At 39.8% G+C, this 21,698-nt stretch overlaps 1 non-coding gene and 2 pseudogenes across 1 annotated transcript; 1 reads left to right on the top strand and 2 right to left on the bottom strand.

The window, feature by feature from the left end:
- The first annotated feature begins 349 nt into the window (after positions 1-349).
- Positions 350-1,576, top strand: LOC100673548 (olfactory receptor 11H6-like; annotated as a pseudogene).
- A 15,073-nt stretch (positions 1,577-16,649) lies between these two features.
- LOC135232639 (U6atac minor spliceosomal RNA) lies at positions 16,650-16,775 on the bottom strand. Its single transcript, XR_010323254.1, has one exon. It is a non-coding gene; the product is annotated as a U6atac minor spliceosomal RNA (small nuclear RNA).
- Positions 16,776-19,302: 2,527 nt separating this feature from the next.
- LOC100670107 (olfactory receptor 11H6-like) lies at positions 19,303-21,195 on the bottom strand (annotated as a pseudogene).
- Between the last annotated feature and the right edge of the window lie 503 nt (positions 21,196-21,698).

Here is a 21,698-nt window from a genome sequence, read left to right as displayed (position 1 = left end):
CTGCAGTTTGAATCCACCAGGTGCTCCTGGGAAACTCTGTGGGGCAGTTCTACTCTGTCCTATAGAGTCACTATATGTGTGTCATATTAAAAGCCTCTTATATCTTATTTTATGCGTAATTTTCATATTTCCTTACACAGGTTTCTAAGTGCTGCTATTAACCTTCTCCATGATGCTTATTGCATAGGATCCTATCCTTTGAGAAAATTCTGAAAGAGGAATGAGAAAGACTTCAACGATTCGCAGCATCACATCATATAAAGCACTTTCAAAGTTCAGCAGTGTTCAGCAGTAAAGATTATTATTTATTTAATAAAATAATGTAATCTGAAGAACTTAGAAATGTCTTTTTAAAAAAAGAAAGAAAGAAATATCCCTGGGAATTAAGTAATAAGGCCACCTCAGTCATTGTCACTCTTTTCCTCTCTATACCTTAGGAAGTCATGAATATGTCAGGAGTCAACACAGTAACTGAATTCATACTTCTGAGTTTCCCTTGCTCCAGACAGGTTCAGGTCCTCCTCTTCATGCTGTTCTCCGTGACCTACATCCTGACACTGATGGGCAACGGAGCCATCCTCTGTGCCGTGAAGCTGGATCACAGGCTCCACACCCCCATGTACATTCTGCTGGCCAATTTCTCCTTCCTGGAGATCTGTTACATCAACACTACTGTTCCCAATATGAGACTAAAACCCTCTCTTTCACTGGCTGCTTCCTCCAGTTCTACTTATTCTTCTCTATGGGCTCTACTGAGACCTTCTTTCTGCCCCTCATGGCTTTTGATCGGTACCTGGCCATCTGTAGGCCTCTCCACTAACCGACCATCATGACCAGTCGTCTCTGCATGAACTTGGTGGCCATCTGCTCTGTGACAGCCTTCCTCTGATACCCAGTTCCTATCTATTTTATCACACAACTCCCTTTTTGTGGCCCCAATACCATTGACCACTTTGTCTGTGACCCAGGTCCCCTTCTGGCCCTGTCCTGCATCTCTGCCCCTGGAATTGAGGTTTCTTGTTCTATATTGAGTTCTTTTATTATCTTCATCACCTTCTTTTTCATCATTGGGTCATATACCCTGGCTCTCAGAGCAGTGTTATGGGTTCCTTCAGCAGCTGGTGAGCATACGGCTTTCTCTACCTGTGGTTCCCACCTAGTCGTGGTGTCTTTGTTCTACGGGACTCTCATGGTGATGTATATCAGCCCAACCTCTGGAAATCCAGCTGGGATACAGAAGGTTGTAACTTTGTTCTATTCATCAGTGACCCCACTGGTAAACTCTCTGGTCTACAGTCTCCAGAACAAGGACATGAAGGCTGGCTTGAGAAAAATTGGGCTGTGCATGAAAATTCATCAAAGTGAATGAGAGAAAATGAGTGGACAGGATCAGGCTATTTTCCCCCTATTTCTATTCCCAAGTAAAAGGTAAGCTTCTGTTCCTGTGAACCTACAGACCCAGACCCAAATTCATCAATTTCTACCTAGTTAAGGAATGAATAAGAGCATCACGTTTAAACCAGATCTTGCCTGCAAATCAGGACTTGGTAGCTGGTAAAATGAATTAAATGACCTGGATATCTGGACTTTAGAACTTTCTCCAATAATTTCTTTCCCTTTTACATGTGATTTTTTACCTACTCCCTGACCTCATGTTTTTGTTTTGTATTTACCTCTGATCAGTGCATATCCCATTCTTATGCCTGGTTTTTTCCAGCCTAGTGTGTCTACTGTCCTCCTAGAAGAGGAATAAAGCATTCACATCATTGAGGCTCAGGTAAAAGGAAATTAGTGCCACTCAACAAATCATAACTGAGCTAAAATTTTTATTTAATTGGCATCAAAATTGCTAATAATGATCTAAAGTGCTGCCTCCCAAGCCTTTCTCTTTCACAATTACCTGGAAAACATTTTCAAAGATCAGATTCCCAGGCCTTTCCTCAAATCTCCTAAAACAGAATCTTTAGGTGGACCCTGAAAAATCTTTATTTTAATGCAGTCAGGTGATTCTGATGCATCTGGACCAGCACCAGTCCACGGACTGCTCTTTTAGAGACACTATTTTAAATAAGTATGTGATATAGGCAGAGATATAAAAATCTAGTTCTGCTCTTAACAGGGAAAAGCAAAGAATCTACATTGAATGCTGTGACAAAAACACTTAAGAGAGTAGAAGCTTTCTTCCTGCCCCCCCATCCTGATTCTACTTTCAAGACCTTCATTTACAAAATAAGAAGTAGATTACATTCTTCTTACTTTTCCCTATCTGTGAAGGATAGGTAAGATACCTGGAATAGGGTTACATTTTTAAAGATTAACTTGCAGTGGCATTACACCTTGGGGTTAGTTTCCAAAGAAGGAACTTTAAGTTGAACACGCTGCCCAGGATGGGTAAAAGCAGAAAGGGAAAATGTACAGTGATTCTAAGATATTGAGGGAAAAAAAAGGCAGAGTCAAAAGAATTTGATGGCACTCCAGGTGATTTGGTCTATTTGCTCAAAAAAAAAAATAGGTCTGTTGGCATCTGGGGTCGATGTATTACATTCATTAATTCAATAAACATTTATTGACAAGACCAAGTGCTCGACTTCATGAAGTTACATTCTAGTAAGGAAGACATGTAATAAGCAGTTAAACACATAGATCTAGAATTTCAGTAGTCATAAGTGTTATAAAAAAATAAAAGGGAGTAGGAATTTTAAAAATTTAGGGATAGATGGGGAATAATTTAGATAACATGATCAGAGAATGGCTTTTTAGGAGGTGCTATTTCAAAGGGAGGGATTAAGTAATGCAAAGGTCTAGAGGAAGCATGTTCCAAGTAAGTCTAGGTATATGTTTGGGGTTTTCAAAAAATAAACCACACACACACAAAAAACCATTGCCGTCAAGTCGATTCTGATTTATAGGGACCCTAAAGGTCAGAGTATAACAGCCCCACAGGGTTTCCAAGGAATGGATGGTGGATTCAAACTACGAACCTTTTGGTTAATAGCCAAGCTCTTAACCACTGTGCCACTGGGGCTCCTTTCAAAGAATAGAAAATGTTGCTTTGGGCTACACAGGAAGAAAATGGTATATGAGGCTGGAGAAGTAGGCAGGATCAGATCATCTAGAACCTCCAGGCAACAGTAAAGAGTTAGGATTTGATCTGAACTTTTGAGGGAAAATGTTCAATACTATGGAAAACCTGGTGGCTAAGAGCCAGGGCTGCTAACCAAAAAGTTGGTGGTTCAGATACACCAGGCGCTCCTTGGAAACCCCATGAGGCAATTCTAATCTGTCCTATAGCGTCAGTATGAGTCAGAATCGACTTGAAAACAGGGGATACGTTTTTGATTTTGGGGGTTGTTCAATACTATATATAAAAGGAAGGTCTTAATGAAAATCTCACCACCTTCAGAAACTATTCTTAAGAATGAACATTTCTGGACTATAAGATTTTGAGTTGTTATTGAAGTCAAGTCTCTAAATTTGTACTGAACTCCCTTTTAAGCAAAATGAGGAAAGGGGGAAATATTATGTGTATATGATTTTCATTATCTGTGAAACAAATGGGTTTCTCAGAGGAAGTAAAATTCTTATGCTCCTTGTTGTTCTTGTTGTTAGCTGCCATTGAGTTAGCCCCCTTACTCATGCACAACAGAGCCAAATGCTGCCTGGTCTTTCACCATTTCCATGATTGGCTGCAGATGGGAACATTATGATCCATAGGGTTTTCACTGGCTGATTTTTGGAAGTAGATCGCTAGTCCTTTCTTCCTAACCCTGCTTAGTCTGAAAGCCTAGCTGAAACCTATTCAGCTTCACAGCAACACACAAGTGGTCATGCATTGAATTTTGTCCCCCAAAAAGTATGTGTCAACTTGGTTAGGCCATGATTCCCTGTATTGTGTGGTTGTCCTCCATTTTGTGACTGTAATTTTATGTTGAGAGGATTAGGGTGGGATTATAACATCACCCTTACTCAGGTCACCTCCCTGATCCAAGGTAAAGGGAGTTTCTCTGGGGTGAGGCCTGCACTACCTTTTAGATCTCAAGACAAAAAAGGAAAAAGAACCAAGCACAGAGTTGGGGACCTCATACCATCAAGAAAGCAGCACCAGGAGCAGAGCGCATCCTTTGAACACAGGGTCCCTAAGCCTGAGAAGCTCCTCAACCAAGGGAAGATTGAGGACAAGGACCTTCCTCCAGACTCAACAGAGAAAGAAAGCCATCCCCTGGAGCCAACGTCCTGAATTTGGAATTGTAACCTACTAGACTGTGAGAAAATAAATTTCTCTTTGTTAAAGCCCTCCACTTGTGTTATCTCTGTTATGGCAGCACTAGATGACTAAGACACAAGCATCCACTGAAAGCAGGTAGTGGCTGCACTTGAGATTCATTGGCCAGGATCAAAACAAGGTCTCCCACATGGTAAAGAGACAAAATATTTGAACAGACATTTCACCTGAAGATATACAGGTGGAAAATAAGTAAATGAAAACATGCTTGCTACACAAAAATGGAGAACGATAATGAATCTGTCAAACATCTCACAACATGGATGAATCGGAGGGCATTATGCTCAGTGAAAAAAGTCAGCCACAGAAGGACAAATATTGTGAGACCACTATTATAAGAATTCAAGAAAACGTTTACACAGAGAAAAAAAGAATTCTTTGATGGTTATAAGGGTGTGGAGAGATGGGGAGTGGAAATCATTAGCTAGATAGTAGACAAATGTCAACTTTGGTGAAGGGGAACAAAACACACAATATAGGGGAATTCAGCACAACCTGGCCAAGGCAAAGCCATGCAAGTTTCCTAGACACATCCAAACAACTTGAGGGACCAAGTTACTGGGGCTGAGGGCTGGGGACCATACTCTCAGGGGACATTTAGGTCAATTGACATAACAGGTCATAAAGAAAATGTTCTACATCCTACTTGGTGAGTAGCATCTGGGGTCTTAAAACCTTGTGAGTAGCCATCTAATGTACATCTATTGGTCCCACCATGCCTGGAGCAAAGAAAAATGAAGAAAACCAAAGACATAGGGAAAATATTAACTCTAAGGACTAACAGAGTACATGAACCAGATCCTCCAATAGCCTGACCCCAAAGAACTAGAGGGTGCCCAGGTACCAACCACTCTAATGGGGATCACAACAGAGAGCTCCAGACAGACAGGGAGAAAAAATCTGGAACACAATTCAAATTCACAATAAAAGACTAAACTTACTGATCCAACACAGACTGAAGGAACCCCTGAGACCATGGCCCCTGGACACTCTGCTAACTCAGAACTGAAATCACTCCCAAAGCACACTTTTCAGACAAAGATTAGACAGCCTATAAAACAAACTAAGAGGTCATTAAAAAGACAGGAGAGAAAGAAAAGATCTAAATGGATATCAGAAGAGGCTCTGAAACTTGCTCTTGAACACTGAGCAGCTAAAGCAAAAGGGAAAAATGTTGAAGTAAAAGAGCTGAGCAGAAGATTTCAAAGGGTGGCTCAAGAAGACAAAGTAAAGCATTATGATGACATGTGCAAAGACCTGGAGAAAGAAAGAAAAAAGGGAAGAACACACTCAGTATTTCTCAAGCTAAAAGAACTGAGGAAAAAATTGAAGCCTCAAGTTGCAATACTGAAGGATTCTACATAGAGAATATTAAATGATGTAGGAAGCATCAGCAAAAGATGAAAGGGTTAGGCAAAGTCACTATACCAAAAAGAATTGGTCGACATTTAACCATTTCAGGAGGCAACATCTGATCAGAAACCAAAGGTACTGAAGGAATAAGTTAAAGCTGCACTGAAGGCAAAGGAGAAAAACAAGGCTCCTGGAACTGACGAAATACCAATTGAGATGTTTCAACAAACTAATGCAGCAGTCGAAAAGCTCTCTTGTCTATGCCAAGAAATTTGGAAGACAGCTTCCTGGCCAACTGACTGGAAGAGATAAATACTTATGCCTATTCCCAAGAAAGGTGATGCAGCCAAATGCAGGAATTATTGAATAATATCATTAATATCACACATAAGGAAAATTTTGCTCAAGATCATTCAAAAGCTGCTGCAGCACTGTATCTACAGGGAACTGCCAGAAATTCAAGGCAGATTTGGAGGAGGACGTGGAACTAGGTATATCATTGCTGACGTCAGATGGATCCTGGCTAAAAGCAGAGAATACAAGAAGGATGTTTACCTGTGTTTTATTGACTATGCTAAGGCATTTGAATGTGTGGACCAGAACAAATTATGGATAACATTACGAAGAATGGGAATTCAGAACACTTACTTGTGCTCATAAGGAATCTGTACATGGATCGAGAGGCAGTCATTCCAACAGAAGGAGGGGGTACTGATTGGTTTAAAATCAGGAAAGGTGTGCATCTGGGTTGTATCCTTTCCGCATACCTATTCAATCTGTATGCTTAGTAAATAATCCAAGAAGCTGGACTAAATGAAGAAGAACATAGCATCAGGATTGGAGGAAAACTCATTAACAGCCTTGCTTTCTGAAACTGAAGAGGACTTGAAGCACTCACTGATGAAAATTAAAGACCACGGCCTTCAGTATGGATTACACCTCAACATAAAGAAAACAAAAATCCTTACAACTGGACCAATAAGCAACATCATAATAAACAGAGAAAAGACTGAGGTTGTCAAGGATTTCTTTTTACTTGGATCCACAATCAACACCCATGGAAGCAGCAGTCAAGAAATCAAAAGATACATTGGGTTGAGCAATTGGCTGCAAGAGATCTCTTTAAAGTGTTAAAAAGCAAAGATGTCACCTGAGGACTAAAGTGCACCTGACCCAAGCCATGGTGTTTCTAATCCCCTCACATGCATGTGAAAGCTGGACAATGAATAAGGAAGACCGAAGAAGAATTGACACTTTTGTATTGTGGTGTTGGCAAAGAATATTGACTATACCATGGACTGCTAAAAGAATGAACAAATCTGTCTTGGAAGAATTACAACCAGAATGCTGCTTAGAAGCAAGCATGGTGAGAATTTGTCTCACATACTTTGGACAGGTTATCAGGAGGGATCAGTCACCAGAGAAGGACATGATGCTTGATAAAGCAGAGTCAGCAAAAAAGAGGAAGATCCTCAATGATATGGATTGACACAGTGGCTGCAACAATGGGCTCAAGCATGGTAATAATTGTGAGGAAGGCACAGGACTGGGCAGTGTTTCATTCTGTTGTGCAAAGGATCACTATGAGCTGGAAGTGACTCGACTACACCTAACAACAATGACAACTACATAAAACAAACAATAACACACGTGAGGAATATGCTTCTTAGTTCAATCAAATATAGGAGACCAAATAGGCAACTCCTGCCCAAAAGCAAGACAAGAAGGCAGGAAAACTGGACAAGTGGACACAGGGAAGCCTGGGTGGACAGGGGAAGAGTGCTGTTACATTGTAGGGATTGCAGCCAATGTCATAAAACAATATTTATAAATTTTTGAACAGGAAACTAACTTGAGCTGTAAACTTTCACCTAAAGCACAATTAAAAAAAAAAAGTTCAACATCATTAGCCATTAGGGAAATACAAGTTTAAAACACAAGATACACACATACCAGAATGACTAGAATTTGAAAGATTGACCATACCAAGTGTTGGACAGGATATAAAGGAACTGATGCTCTCATACACTGCTAATGGGAATGTGAAACAGTACAAAAACTCATTCCCGTCCAGTTGACTCCAACTCATAGCAACCCTGTAAGACAGAGTAGAAATGCCCCATAGTGTTTCCAAGAAGTGACTGGTAGATTGAACTACCTACCTTCTGGTTAGCAGTGGAGCTCTTAACCACTGTGTCACCAGGGCTCCAAAATGATACAAGCACTTTGCAAAACAATTTCTCAGTTCCTTAAAAAGTTAATAATACAGGAGGTGGGGCCAAGATGGCTGACTAGGTAGAAGCTAGCTCGGATCCCTCTTGCAACAAAGACTCGGAAAAACAAGTGAATCGATCACATACATGACAATCTACAAACCCTGACCATCAAACACAGATATAAAGAGCTGGCCTGAGTGACAGAGACTCAGCCAGCGCAAGCAGACTGCACACTGACCCGGCTAATGAGAGAACGAACAACCACGGGGAAGCAGCGACTGTTTTTGGAGCCTGGAGCCAGCGTCCTAGTCAGTAAACCTTGGCGCTGGGCTTTGGACTGGGAGCAGGGAAGCTGAGCATGGCATCCTGAGATGGTTCAAACATGGGACGCAGCCCTAGCCCCCAGAAGTGACCTCAGGGGAAGCTCAGCCAGTGCACGCAGGCGTCGCAGCAGCGTGGCTGACAGAAGGAGAAGTCACGGGGAGGCAGTGACTGGTTTTGGAGACTGGAGTGTGGCATCCCAGCCAGGGAACCTTGGCACTGTGCTTTGGACTGGGAGCGGAAGAACTGACCAAGTCTTCTGAGACAGCACAAGCACAGGATGCAGGCCTGAACCTCGGGGGCAATCTTGACCCAGCCAATGCACAGGGGCTACACACCCTTCAGGATCTCAGATAAAACAGTCATCACCAAGCAAGATAAGTAACTTTGTCTATATTCCTGGATGATACTCTCTCTTATCTATCTGATCCCTCTCCTCCCCTTCCCAGGTGGCTTCATTAACATTGGAATTTCCTGGGCCAGAGAGTGGATTGCTCTGTGGTTTTTATTTATTTATTTTGTCTTTTCCTAACCCATTCTCCTGGCCTGAGAGATCATGGGACTGAGAGAAGCAGCTATAAAAAACCCAGGGACCAAAAATCCTTCCCTGACTTCCTGAAATGGGACTAAAAATACAGAACCAGCTCCAGCCAAGCATATGAGATCCACAGTCTTGGGCTTTCATCCCTACAAGGAATAAGGTGGCTATTATAATGTAAAGGCAATTCTGATAGTGATTTGACAGTAATTGTTTTAGCAGACTACTGGAAAGACAAGTTTCCCAGGTCTGATATCTCTACCTATTAAACAGAGCCCTCACTGACCCACAACAGGGAACTGAGGGCTGAAGCTCCACCCAAACCACCTAGCCTCCTGCCATAGGGGTCTGAGGATAGTGATAGCTACCAATCTATAGAGGTACATGCATGGAGTGCCTAAGGTACAGCTGCAGAGTCCACCCACCAAAGTGCTTTAGGAATAGAGACACACCTACCTCACTGGCACTTGGGGGAAGCCTTTCAGCATCCTACCCCCCCCGGATTGTGACCCCCTGCTGCTACTAGAATCTGGTGCACACAGCTATCACAACTACTCCTCTAAGTGAATAAGTGACAGTCTACCCCACACACTTGGTGACCCCATATAAGATTCTACTCAAGAAGAGTGAATGGACTCTTAGGCTTATATATCTGGTAAGAGCCCAAACCACCTGGTAATAGGACATAAGTGATTCAAAGGCTCAGCAATCAAGACAGCACAATCTAGTAGCCCATCTACGTATATTGAAAGAAAACAAAACAAGATAATACTCAGTGAGCAAATATAAAATAAATCATTACAATATCTTATAGATGGCTCGGAGACAGCAGTCGATATCAAACCACATAAAGAAGCAGACCATGATTGCTTCTACAACTCCCCAAATTAAAGAATCAAAACCTTTCCAAAAGGAAGATACAATCCTAGAATTTCCAGATGCAGAATATGAAAAACTAATTTACAGAATGCTTCAAGACATCAGGGATTACCTCAGAAATGAAATAAGGCAATCTACAGAAAAAGCCAAGGAAAACACTGATAAAGCAGTTGAAGAAATCAAAAAGATTATTCAAGAATATAGTGGAAAAATTAATAAGCTGCAAGAATCCATAGAGAGACAGCATTCAGAAATCCAAACGATTAACAGTAGAATTACAGAATTAGACAACTCAATAGGAAGTCAGAGGAGCAGAATAGAGCAATTGGAATACAGAGTGGGGGAGTTGCAGGATAAGGGCATTGACATCAATACAGTTGAAGAAAAACCAGATAAAAGAATTAAAAATAATGAATAAACCCTAAGAATCATGTGGAACTCTATCAAGAAGAATAACTTGTGTGTGATTGGAGTTCCAGAACAGGGAGGGATAACAGAAAATACAGAAAGAATAGTTGAAGATCAGTTGGCAGAAAACTTCCCTGACATCATGAAAGACGAAAGGATATCTATCCAAGATGCTCATCGAACCCCATTTAAGATTGATTCAAAAAGAAAATCACCAAGACATATTATCATCAAACTTGCCAAAACGAAAGATACAGAGAAAATTTTAAAAGCAGCCAGGGATAAAAGAAAGGTCTCCTACAAAGGAGAATCAATAAATTCAGACTACTCAGCAGAAACCATGCAGTCAAGAAGGCAATGGGATGACATATATAGAGCGCTAAAGGAGAAAAACTGCCAGCCAAGGATCATATATCCAGCAAAACTCTCTTGAAAATATGAAGCTGAAAATAAAACAGACAAACACGAGCTTAGAGAATTTGCAAAAACCAAACCAAAGCTACAAGAAATACTAAAGGAAATTGATCAGAAAATCAATAATATCAGGTACCAACACAACATAAGGTCACAGAACAGAACATCCTGATATCAACTCAAATAGGGAAATCACAAAAATAAATTAAGATTAATTTTAAAAAGAAAAAAATGCTGAAAACGGAATCATTGAAGTCATTAAGTAAAAGATCACAATACTCAAAAAGACGGACTAAATACAGGAGGCATAGAACTGCCATATGGAGAGGAAAACAAGGTGATATAGGACAATACAAGTTAGGTTTTTACTTAGAAAAATAGGGGTAAATATTAAGGTAACCACAAAGAGGTCTAACAATTCCATAACTCAAAATAAAAACAAAGAAAAACATAACGACTCAGCAAACATAAATTTGACTACTATGAAAATGAGGAACACACAACTTAGAAAGAAAAACGTCTCAGCACAAAAAAGTAAGTGGAAAACTGAAATTGTCAACAACACACACAAAAAGGCATCAAAATGACAGCACTAAATTCATACTTATCTGTAATTATGCTGAATATAAATGGACTAAATGCACCAATAAAGAGGCAGAGAGTCTCACACTGGATAAAGAAACACGATCCGTCTATATGCTGCCTACAAGAGACACACCTTAGACTTAGAGATACAAACAAACCAAAACTCAAAGGATGGAAAAAAATATATCAAGCAAAAAACAAGCAAAAAAGAGCAGGAATAGCAATATTAATTTCTGACAAAATAAGACTTTAAAGTTAAATCCACCACAAAGGATAAAGAAGGACACTACATAATGATTAAAGGGGCAATTGACCAGGAAGATATAACCATATTAAATATTTATGCACCCAATGACAGGGCTGCAAGATACATAAAACAAATATTAACAGAACTGAAAAATGAGGTAGACACCTCCACAAATATAGTAGGAGACTTCAACACACAACTTTCGGAAAAGGACAGGACTTCCAGTAAGAAGCTCAATAGAGACATGGAAGACCTGATTGCTACAATCAAACAACTTGACCACATAGACTTATACAGAACACTCCACCCAACAGCTGCAAAGTAAACGTTTTTTTTCTAGTGCACATGGAACATTCTCCAGAAGAGATCACATATTGGGTCAAAAAACAAACCTTTGCAGAATCCAAAACATCAAAATATTACAAAGCATCTTCTCAGACCACAAGGCCATAAAAGTCGAAATCAATAACAGAAAAAACAGGGAAAAGATATCAAATACTTGGAAACAGAACAATACCCTGCTCAAAAAAGACTGGGTTATAGAAGACATTAAGGAGGGAATAAAGAAATTCATAGAATGCAACGAGAATGAAAACACTTCCTATCAAAACCTCTGTGACACAGCAAAAGCAGTGCTCAGAGGTTAATTTATATCAATAAATGCACACATACATAAAGACGAAAGAGCCAAAATCAGAGAACTGTCCCTACAACTTGAACAAATACAAAGCGAGCAACAAAAGAATCCATCAGGCACCAGAAGAAAACAAATAATAAAAATTAGAGCTGAACTAAATGAATTAGAGAATAGAAAAACAATTGAAAGAATTAACAAAGCCAAAAGCTGGTTCTTTGAAAAAATTAGCAAAATTGATAAACCATTGGCCAGACTGACTAAAGAAATACAGGAAAGGAAACAAATAACCCGAATAAGAAATGAGACGGGCCATATCACAACAGGCAAAACTGAAATTAAAAGAATCATATCAGATTATTACAAAAAATTGCACTCTTAAAAATTTGCAAACCTAGAAGAAATGGATGAATTTCTAGAAAAACACTACCTACCTAAATTAACACAATTAGAAGTAGAACAACTAAATAGACCCATAACAAAAAAAAAGAGATTGAAAAGGAAATTTAAAAACTCCCAACATAAAAAAGCGCTGGCCGGATGGCTTCACTGCAGAGTTCTACCAAACTTTCAGAGAAGAGTTAACACCACTACTACTAAAGGTATTTCAAAGCATAGAAAATGACGGAATACTACCTAACTTATTCGATGAAGCCACCATATCCCTGATGCCAAAACCAGGTAAAGACACCACAGAAAAAGAAAATTACAAACCTATATCCCTCATGAACATAGATGCAAAAATCCTCAACAAAATTCTAGCCAAAAGAATTCAACAACATATCAAAAAAATAATCCACCATGACCAACTGGGATTTATACCAGGTATGCAAGGCTGGTTTAATATTAGAAAAACCATTAATGTAATCCACCATATAAATAAAACAAAAGACAAAAACCACATGATCTTATCAATTGATGCAGAAAAAGCATTTGACAAAATCCAACACCCATTCATGATAAAAACTCTCAGCAAAATAGGAATTGAAGGAAAATTTCTCAACATAATAAAGGGCATCTATACAAAAAAAAAAAAAAAAAATTTTTTTTTTTTTTTATACAAAGCCAACAGCGAACATCGTTCTAAATGGAGAGAGCCTGAAAGCATTTCCCTTGAGAACCAGAACCAGACAAGGATGCCCTTTATCACCGCTCTTATTCAACATTGTGCTAGAGGTCCTAGCCAGAGCAATTAGGCTAGACAAAGAAATAAAGAGCATCCGGATTGGCAAGGAAGAAGTAAAATTGTATCTATTTGCAGATGACATGATTTTATACACAGAAAACCCTACAGAATCCTCCAGAAAACTACTGAAACTAATAAAAAAGTTTGGCAGAGTCTCAGGTTATAACATAAACATACAAAAATCACTTGCATTCCTTTACATCAACAAAAAGAACATTGAAGAGGAAATAACCAAATCAATACCATTCACAGTAGCCCCCAAGAAGATAAAATACTTAGGAATAAGTCTTACCAAAGATGTGAAAGACCTATACAAAGAAAACTACAAAGTAAAAGGGACCTATATAAGTGGAAAAACATACCTTACTTATGGATAGGAAGACTTAACAGAGTAAAAATGTCTATTCTACCAAAAGCCATATGTACATACAATGCACTTCCAATTCAAATTCCAATGACAGTTTTTAATATGATGGAGAAACAAATCACCAACTTCATATGGAAGGGAAAGAAGCCCCGGATAGGGAAAGCATTACTGAAAAAGAAGAAGAAAGTGGGAGGCCTCACTCTACCTGATTTTAGAACATATTATACAGGCACAGTAGTCAAAACAGTCTGGTACTGGTACAACAGGCTCATAGACCAACGAAACAGGATTGAGAACCTGGATATAAATCCATCCACATATGAGCAGCTGATCTTTGACAAAGGCCCAGTGTTAGTTAATTGGGGAAAAGATAGTCTTTTTAACAAATGGAGCTGGCATAACTGGATATCCATTTGCGAAAAAATGAAACAGGACCCATGCCTCACACCATGCACAAAAACTAACTCCAAGTGGATCAAAGACCTAAACAGAAAGACTAAAACGATAAAGATCATGGAAGAAAAAATTGGGACAACATTAGAAGCCCTAATACAAGGCATAAACAGAACACAAAACATTACCAAAAATGACGAAGAGAAACCCGATAACTGGGAGCTCCTAAAAATCAAACACCTACGCTCATCTAAAGACTTCACCAGAAGAGTAAAAAGACCACCTACAGACTGGGAAAGAATTTTCAGCTATGACATCTCTGACCAGCGCCTGATCTCTAAAATCTATATGATTCTGTTAAAACTCAACCACAAAAAGACAAACAACCCAATCAAAAAGTGGCCAAAGGATAGGAACACGCACTTCACTAAAGAAGATATTCAGGCAGCTAACAGATACATGAGAAAATGCTCTCAATCATTAGCCATTAGAGAAATGCAAATTAAAACTATGATGAGATTCCATCTCACTCCAACAAGGCTGGCATTAATCCAAAGAACACAAAATAATAAATGTTGGAGAAGCTGCAGAGAGATTGGAACTCTTATACACTGCTGGTGGGAATGTCAAATGGTACAACCACTTTGGAAATCTGTCTGGCGATACCTTAAACAGTTAGAAATAGAACTACCATACAACCCAGAAATCCCACTCCTCAGAATATACCCTAGAGAAATAAGAGCCTTTACACAAACAAATATGTGCACACCTATGTTTATTGCAGCTCTGTTAACAATAGCAAAAAACTGGAAACAACCTAGGTGTCTATCAATGGATGAATGGTTAAATACATTATAGTATATTCAGACAATGGAATACTACGCATCGATAAAGAACAGTGACAAATCTCTGAAACATTTCATAACATGGAGGAACCTGGAAGGCATTATGCTGAGTGAAATTAGTCAGAGGCAAAAGGACAAATATTGTATAAGACCACTATTATAAGGTCTTGAGAAATAGTATAAACTGAGAAGAACACATACTTTTGTGGTTACGAGTGGGGGAGGGAGGGAGGGTGGGAGAGGGTTTTTTTACTGATTAGTTAGTAGATAAGAACTACTTTAGGTGAAGGGAAGGACAATACTCAGTACAGGGAAGGTCAGCTCAACTGGACTGGACCAAAAGCAAAGCAGTTTCTGGGATAAACTGAATGCTTCGAAGGTCAGCGGAGCAAGGGCCGGGGTTTGGGGACTATGGCTTAAGGGGACTTCTAAGTCAATTGGCAAAATAAATTCTACTATGAAAACCTTCTGCATCCCACTTTGAAATGTGGCATCTGGGGTCTTAAATGCTAACAAGCGGCCATCTAAGATGCATCAATTGGTCTCAACCCACCTGGATCAAAGGTGAATGAGGAACACCAAGGTCACACGATAACTATGAGCCCAGGAGACAGAAAGAGCCACATGAACCAGAGACTTACATCATCCTGAGACCAGAAGAACTGTGCCCGGTCACAACCGATGACTGCCCTGACAGGGAGCACAACAGAGAACCCCTGATGGAGCAGGAGATCAGTGGGATACAGACCTCAAATTCTCATAAAAAGACCATACTTAATGGTCTGACTGAGACTAGAGGAATCCCGGCGGCCATGGTCCCCAAACCTTCTGTTGCCCCAGTACAGGAACTATTCCTGAAGACAAACTTATCAGACATGGAAGGGACTGGACAATGGGTTGGAGAGAAATGCTGATGAAGAGTGAGCTACTTGTATCAGGTGGACACTTGAGAAAGTGTTGTCATCTCCTGTCTGGAGGGGAGATGGGAGGGTAGAGAGGGTTAGAAACTGGCAAAATGATCATGAAAGAAGAGACTGGAAGGAGAGAGCTGGCTGACTCATTAGGGGGAGAGTAAATGGGAGTATGGAGTAAGGTGTATATGAGCTTATATGTGACAGACTGACTTGATTTGTAAACTTTCACTTAAAGCACAATAAAATTTTTTTTTATTAAAAAAAATGGTAATTATACACCTACCATATGATACAGCCATTTGCCTCCTAGGTATTAACCCAAGAGTAAAAAAGGTATAAAAAAAAAACATGCAAAAACTTGAACACAAATATTCATGGCAGGTTTATTTATAATAAAGACTGGACACAACCCAAATATCCATTAACAAGTGAATATATAAGCACATTTTGTTATATCCATACAATTGAATATTTAAATTCAATTAATAAAAATATTCTTAAAAGGAATAAATTAGTGATACATGCAACAAAATGCATGAATCTCTAAATAATTATGCTGAATGAAAGAAGCCAGACAAAAATAAGTGCATACTGTATGATTTCATTTGCATAAAATGGCAGAAAATACACTGAAAGTGACATCAGTGGTTTCCTGGGGACTGGGAACAAATTGGGGAGGAGAAACCAAACCAAACACATTGCCATCCAGTTGATTCCATATCATAGCAACCCCAGAGTAGAAATGCTTCATAGGGTTTCAAAGGAGCAGTTGGTGGATTTGAACTGCCAACCTTTTGGTTAGCAGCTGAGCTTTTAACCACTGCACCACCAGGGTTCCTTATATATGTGCGTATGTGAGTGTGTGTATGTGTGTGTATCCCTGTATGTATATGTGCGTATGTGTATATGTATGTATAACCCATTGCTGTCAAGTCAGTTTGACTCATGGGGACCCTATAGGACAGAGTAGAACTGCCCCATATGGTTTTCAAGGAGTGCCTCGTGGATTCAAACTGCCAAACATTCTGGTTAGCAGCCAGCTCTTTAACCACTATGCCATCACGTCTCCAAAAAACTGGTTAGATGCCAGAAAGTAGGTGGCAATGCCTTAACCCTATGTGTGTTGTAAGGCCTGAGGGCCTCTTCTATCGTTGTCAAGTGGAGTACCAATCTTCTCTCCTTTCATATAACACACACACACACACACATTGTTTTAGTGTTACAGTGGTGAAGAGTTTCACTGCCTTCAATCTGTATGAATGAAGTGGATTGACATCACAATTATTGTAACAGGTTATCATCAAAGGAAATTTCAAAGTGACTGCTGCTCCAATTGTCATGTTAATCTAACAGTTTAGGCAGAACTTTACTGCATGTATCACATTAATAATTAAACTCTTTTTGAAGAACTAGTATGAGCCGAGCAACTATGAAAATATTACAGATATAGAAGGTATGGATTATTCCTTTCCACAGTTCAAAATCTAAGGTGTATTTACATAAAACAATAAGGAGGCAATGTAAGATCGAATCTAGTAGAATTGACTGCTAGATTTTATGGTATTCTTCTCAGTGCTGAACAGCCTGCCCTCAAAACCTGCTTTAGAGTTCCCTTTCCCACAGACGCATTCTGGTATGACTTACTGAGTTTTCCCCTGGAAGTGATAAGGCCATGTAAAAATATTCCAAAATAGTTGGGACTCAGTTAAGTATATGTGAAGAATAAATTAATGTTTATTTATATGACTGTACTCTGCATGAATAACTTGCAGGATTAGAAATCAAATCGAGGAATTTAGATATATATTTGGCTAGTCTTGATGATAGAATCAGTACCCTAGATATTTATTAATTTATCTATAGGAATTTGGTTTGTGTCTATTGTGTACATTGCCCTGATTTGGGCATTGAGGGGAGGCAAAAGATAGTTAGGTTTTAGTCTTGCTCATAAAGGTACAGCTAAGCATCCCTACCAAATAAAAAAAAACAAACAAATAATAAACCATTAAATGGCCAAATTATGATAAAGGTAAATTTCAGGGAAAAGAGAGTTCAAGGAGACATCAGGCATTATCTATTATCTCATGGAAGAGAAAGGGTTGATTAAGATTTGCTTCAGTAGATAGGCAGGGGCAAGTGCTCATGGTCAAGGGAAACACTGTGATTAAAACACCCAAACCCAAAACCAAATCCACTGCCTTCAAGCTGATTCCAACTCATAGAAACCCTACAGGACAGAGTAGAACTACCCCATAGGATTTCCAAGAAGCAGCTGGTAGATTCAAACTGCAGACCTTTTGGTTAGCAGCGGAGCTCTTAACCACTACACACCAAGACTCAGTTGGGAATAAGTGTGTTTAAGAGAAGTAAGAAGGCTGATCATTGTGAAGTGCAGGTTTCTACAGTGGATCAGTAGGAAAAAAGACTGGTCTAGCAGTCTATTGAATGGACTTTGAACGACAAATGGAGAGTTTGTACTTCATAACTGATAGAGATATGAAGCATACTGTTTTTTGTGTGAAAGACAACCTCAAAGAAAGATGTGCATGTTTGATTTTTTGTTTTTATTTTTTGTTTGTTTTTGAGGCTCCTTGACTCATTGTCTTTAAGAATATTTATTTTCTGAATTTAAAAGATTCCTCCCTCTCTTGAAAGGCTTCAGAACATATGCAATTAATTTCTTCTGCCAGTCAAGATTAAACAATGCCTCCATCACACTGAGTCCAACATAACTAGTTGGTGCCCGGCTACCACCAAAAACTGCTCTGATAGGGATCACAATAGAGGGTCCCAGACAGAGCTGGAGAAAAATGTGTAGAGCAAAATTCAAATTCACAAAAAAAGACCAGACTTACCGGTCTGACTGACACTAGAGAAACCCTGAGAGTGCAGTCCCCAGACACCTTTTAGCTCAGTACTGAAGTCACTCCTGAGGTTCACCCTTCAGCTAAAGATTAGAAAGGCCCATAAAAATAAAAAAAAGGAGGCTAAATGGGCACACTGAAAGCCCAGAGGCAAGGATGAGAAGGCAGGAGGGGATAGGAAACCCGGTAATGAGGAGCCTGAGGTCAAAAATGGGAGAGTGGTGCAATGTGGTGGGGTTGGCAACCAATGTCACAAAACAATATGTGTATTAATTGTTTAATGAGAAAATAGTTTGCTCTGTAAATCTTCATCTAAAGTACAATAAAAAAGAGCAACATAAATAAAAAAAAAAACTTTTTAAGATTAAAACCAGCAAAGACATAGCACAGAAAAAATCTGGATATATAATAACCCCATATAATACTCAGTGAGCTATGCATATTTAAAATGTTTTATCGAATTTATCACCAATTAACTGAACTCGAGCTATTAAAAACCAAACCAAACCCACTGCGTTAGAGTTGATTCTGATTCACAGAAACCCTGTAGGACAGAGTAGAACTGATCCACAGGGATTCCAAGGCTGTAAACCTTTAAGGAAGCAGACTACTACATCTTTCTCCTGCAGAGCAGTTCGTGGGTTTGAACTGCCAACCTTGCGGTTAGCAGCCGAACGCTTTAACCACTGTGCAACCAGGGCCCCCTGAATTGTTAAGGAACAGGGAAAGATAATTCTCTCTCTTCCTAAGTGTGAGCCAGAATGTGATTTACGGATGCCATTCTCTATCGTTATTCTAAATAACACAGGCTAGAAGTGACAAATTTAGCTTCTCTTTCAAGATGTTTCTGTTTGGGCTAATTCATAGTCCCAGCATCTTTCATGTCCTTGTTTCGGAGACTATAGATAAGGGGGTTTAGGAGTGGAGTCACTGCTGAGTACACCAAAGTGATGATCTTCTGCATCCCTGCTGGGTTCTCTGATGTTGGGCTCACATGCATTATCATAATAGTTCCATAGAATAGAGACACCACCGTCAGGTGGGACCCGCATGTGGAGCAAGCTTTAGTTCGACCATCTCCAGAGGGAACACGAAGAACAGCTCTGAGCACCAGGGTGTAAGATCCCGAAATGAAGAGGAAGGGTCCAACGATAACCACTGAGTTGAAGGTGTAACAGATAAGCTCAGTAGGAGGTGAGGGAACACAAGCCAGTGCCAACAATGGGCCTGGGTCACACACAATGTGGTCAATGATATTGGGTCCACAGAAGGGAAGTTGAGAGATATGGACAATGGGGACTGGATAGCAGAGGAATCCACTCACCCAGCACACACATACCAGCATCACATAGAACTTTCCAGTCATGATAGAGGGGTAGTGCAGTGGGCGGCAGATGGCCAGGTACCGATCATAGGCCATAAACTGATAAGAGGAAACACTCAGTTGTACCCAACGAAAAAAAGAAGTAGAATTGAAGAAAGAAAGCAGCCAGAGAAAGAGATGGTCTTAGTCTCAGAGAGGATGTTGACCAGCATTTTTGGGACAGTGGAGGAAACATACCAGATCTCTAGGAAGGCAAAGTTTCCCAAGAGGATGTATATGGGTGTGTGGAGCCACCTGTCCCATTTCACTGCACAGGCAATAGCCCCATTCCCCAGCAGGGTCAGGAGATAGACCATCAGGATTAATGCAAACAGTAAGATCTGTGTCTCTCTTTGGCCAGGGAAACCCAGGAGGAAAAACTCAGTCACGACATGCATTGTTTTATTCTGGGCTCTCAAAGCTGTTCAAGAAACAGAAGAGAGCAAGGAATGAATAATAATGAACATTTGTAGAAAAAGCTAATAATTGGTGGAAAAATGTACTAAGCGTCTTCACATACATTATCTCATTTGGTCTTGCTCATGGCCCCTCGAGCCATAAGGAGGTATGTTTTATTGCCTTCTTCTTCTCCATTTTTTTTACAGATAAAGAAACTGAAGCTCGGAGAGATTTAAGGAGTTTGCTTGAATATCCAAAGCTAATAATTCCTAGATACACTGGCCCATTTGGAGGTTGGTTTGGAATAAACATTTCAAACCTTCCTATAACTGTAAGTCTCGGTTTCAACTTTAATGATAGAATCAGGGCCTCTTGGATATCCTATATATACATATAAACTTTGGACTCACCCTTTCACTTTGAAGCAAAACTGAGTATAAATCTAAAACAAATATTGCTGTTAATTTGCCTTCTTAGTTCAAGTTTCACATGTAGACATTCAACATAAGCAGATGAGAATGGAGCTAGGTGGTAACCTTGCGCTCCCTTGCTGTCACTGCTCCCAAGGGGGTGCTGCAGAATGCTTAGGGTTCTGTAAAACGGTTCACAAACCACCAGCCTTGCTCCCTCTAGACCATATCTCTCAGGTGGCATCTGGATTTGCTGAACACTTCGTCCATATTTTGCTTAAGGTGCCCTGGTTCTCTCGAAGCACTTCCTTATATTGCACAAATGCTGTCTCCCTTATTACTCCTACATGCTGATGCTGGGGCTTCTCTTTGTAGCTACACAAAACAAGTCTAATTCTTCGACCATGGAGGTAAAGGGTTTAAATTACTGAGGACAGCTGTTATGTGCCCTATACACCATTCTTTTCACCACCATTTCCCCTGGCTTGTTTTCCCCAGCAGCTGTACTATTCCACAACCCCACAGTCACAGCTGGGCACCTGAGGCAGCTTGGTGTTTTGCTGCTACCAAGTCAATTTCTCTAGTACATACACTCATGTGCCTTCATATTCACCAGGAATTAAGTTCTAAACACAACTTATGTCCCCTCATAATCTTGCTTTTACCTAAATTCAATAATGAGCAGAGGGGTCTCCTTACAATACGCGGAGACCAAAAAAGGTTTTTCTGATGATGGCTGAATCAGAAGTTGAGACAAGGCTATAAACCTGGGTATTTTGCTAATAACCTTCTTGAACCTATCAGTCCTGGTTGAATTCTATGTCCTAAACTTTGCCAGTTAAAACTCAGAACGTTTGGCTGGGAAAGCCACCATCAATATCTTAAGTTCAGTAATATATTGGCTTTAAAAATAGAATAAATGACCATATTATTTATTTAGGTCACTGTTAAGATACTCACCTAATTCCATTCTCATGCCATTTATACCATCTGGAGAGAGCAAGAGGCCTGCTTCTTAGCACTTGATCAAACCTGGAGCAAACCCGGAAAGATAAACATTTTATTGCTAAGGTTACTTTG

This window comes from Loxodonta africana, chromosome 10 (genome assembly GCF_030014295.1).
Source record: "Loxodonta africana isolate mLoxAfr1 chromosome 10, mLoxAfr1.hap2, whole genome shotgun sequence".
NCBI classification, from domain to species: domain Eukaryota; kingdom Metazoa; phylum Chordata; class Mammalia; order Proboscidea; family Elephantidae; genus Loxodonta; species Loxodonta africana.
The sequence above is the reverse complement of the archived record's forward strand: the minus strand, read 5'-3'. Positions and strand labels throughout refer to the sequence as shown.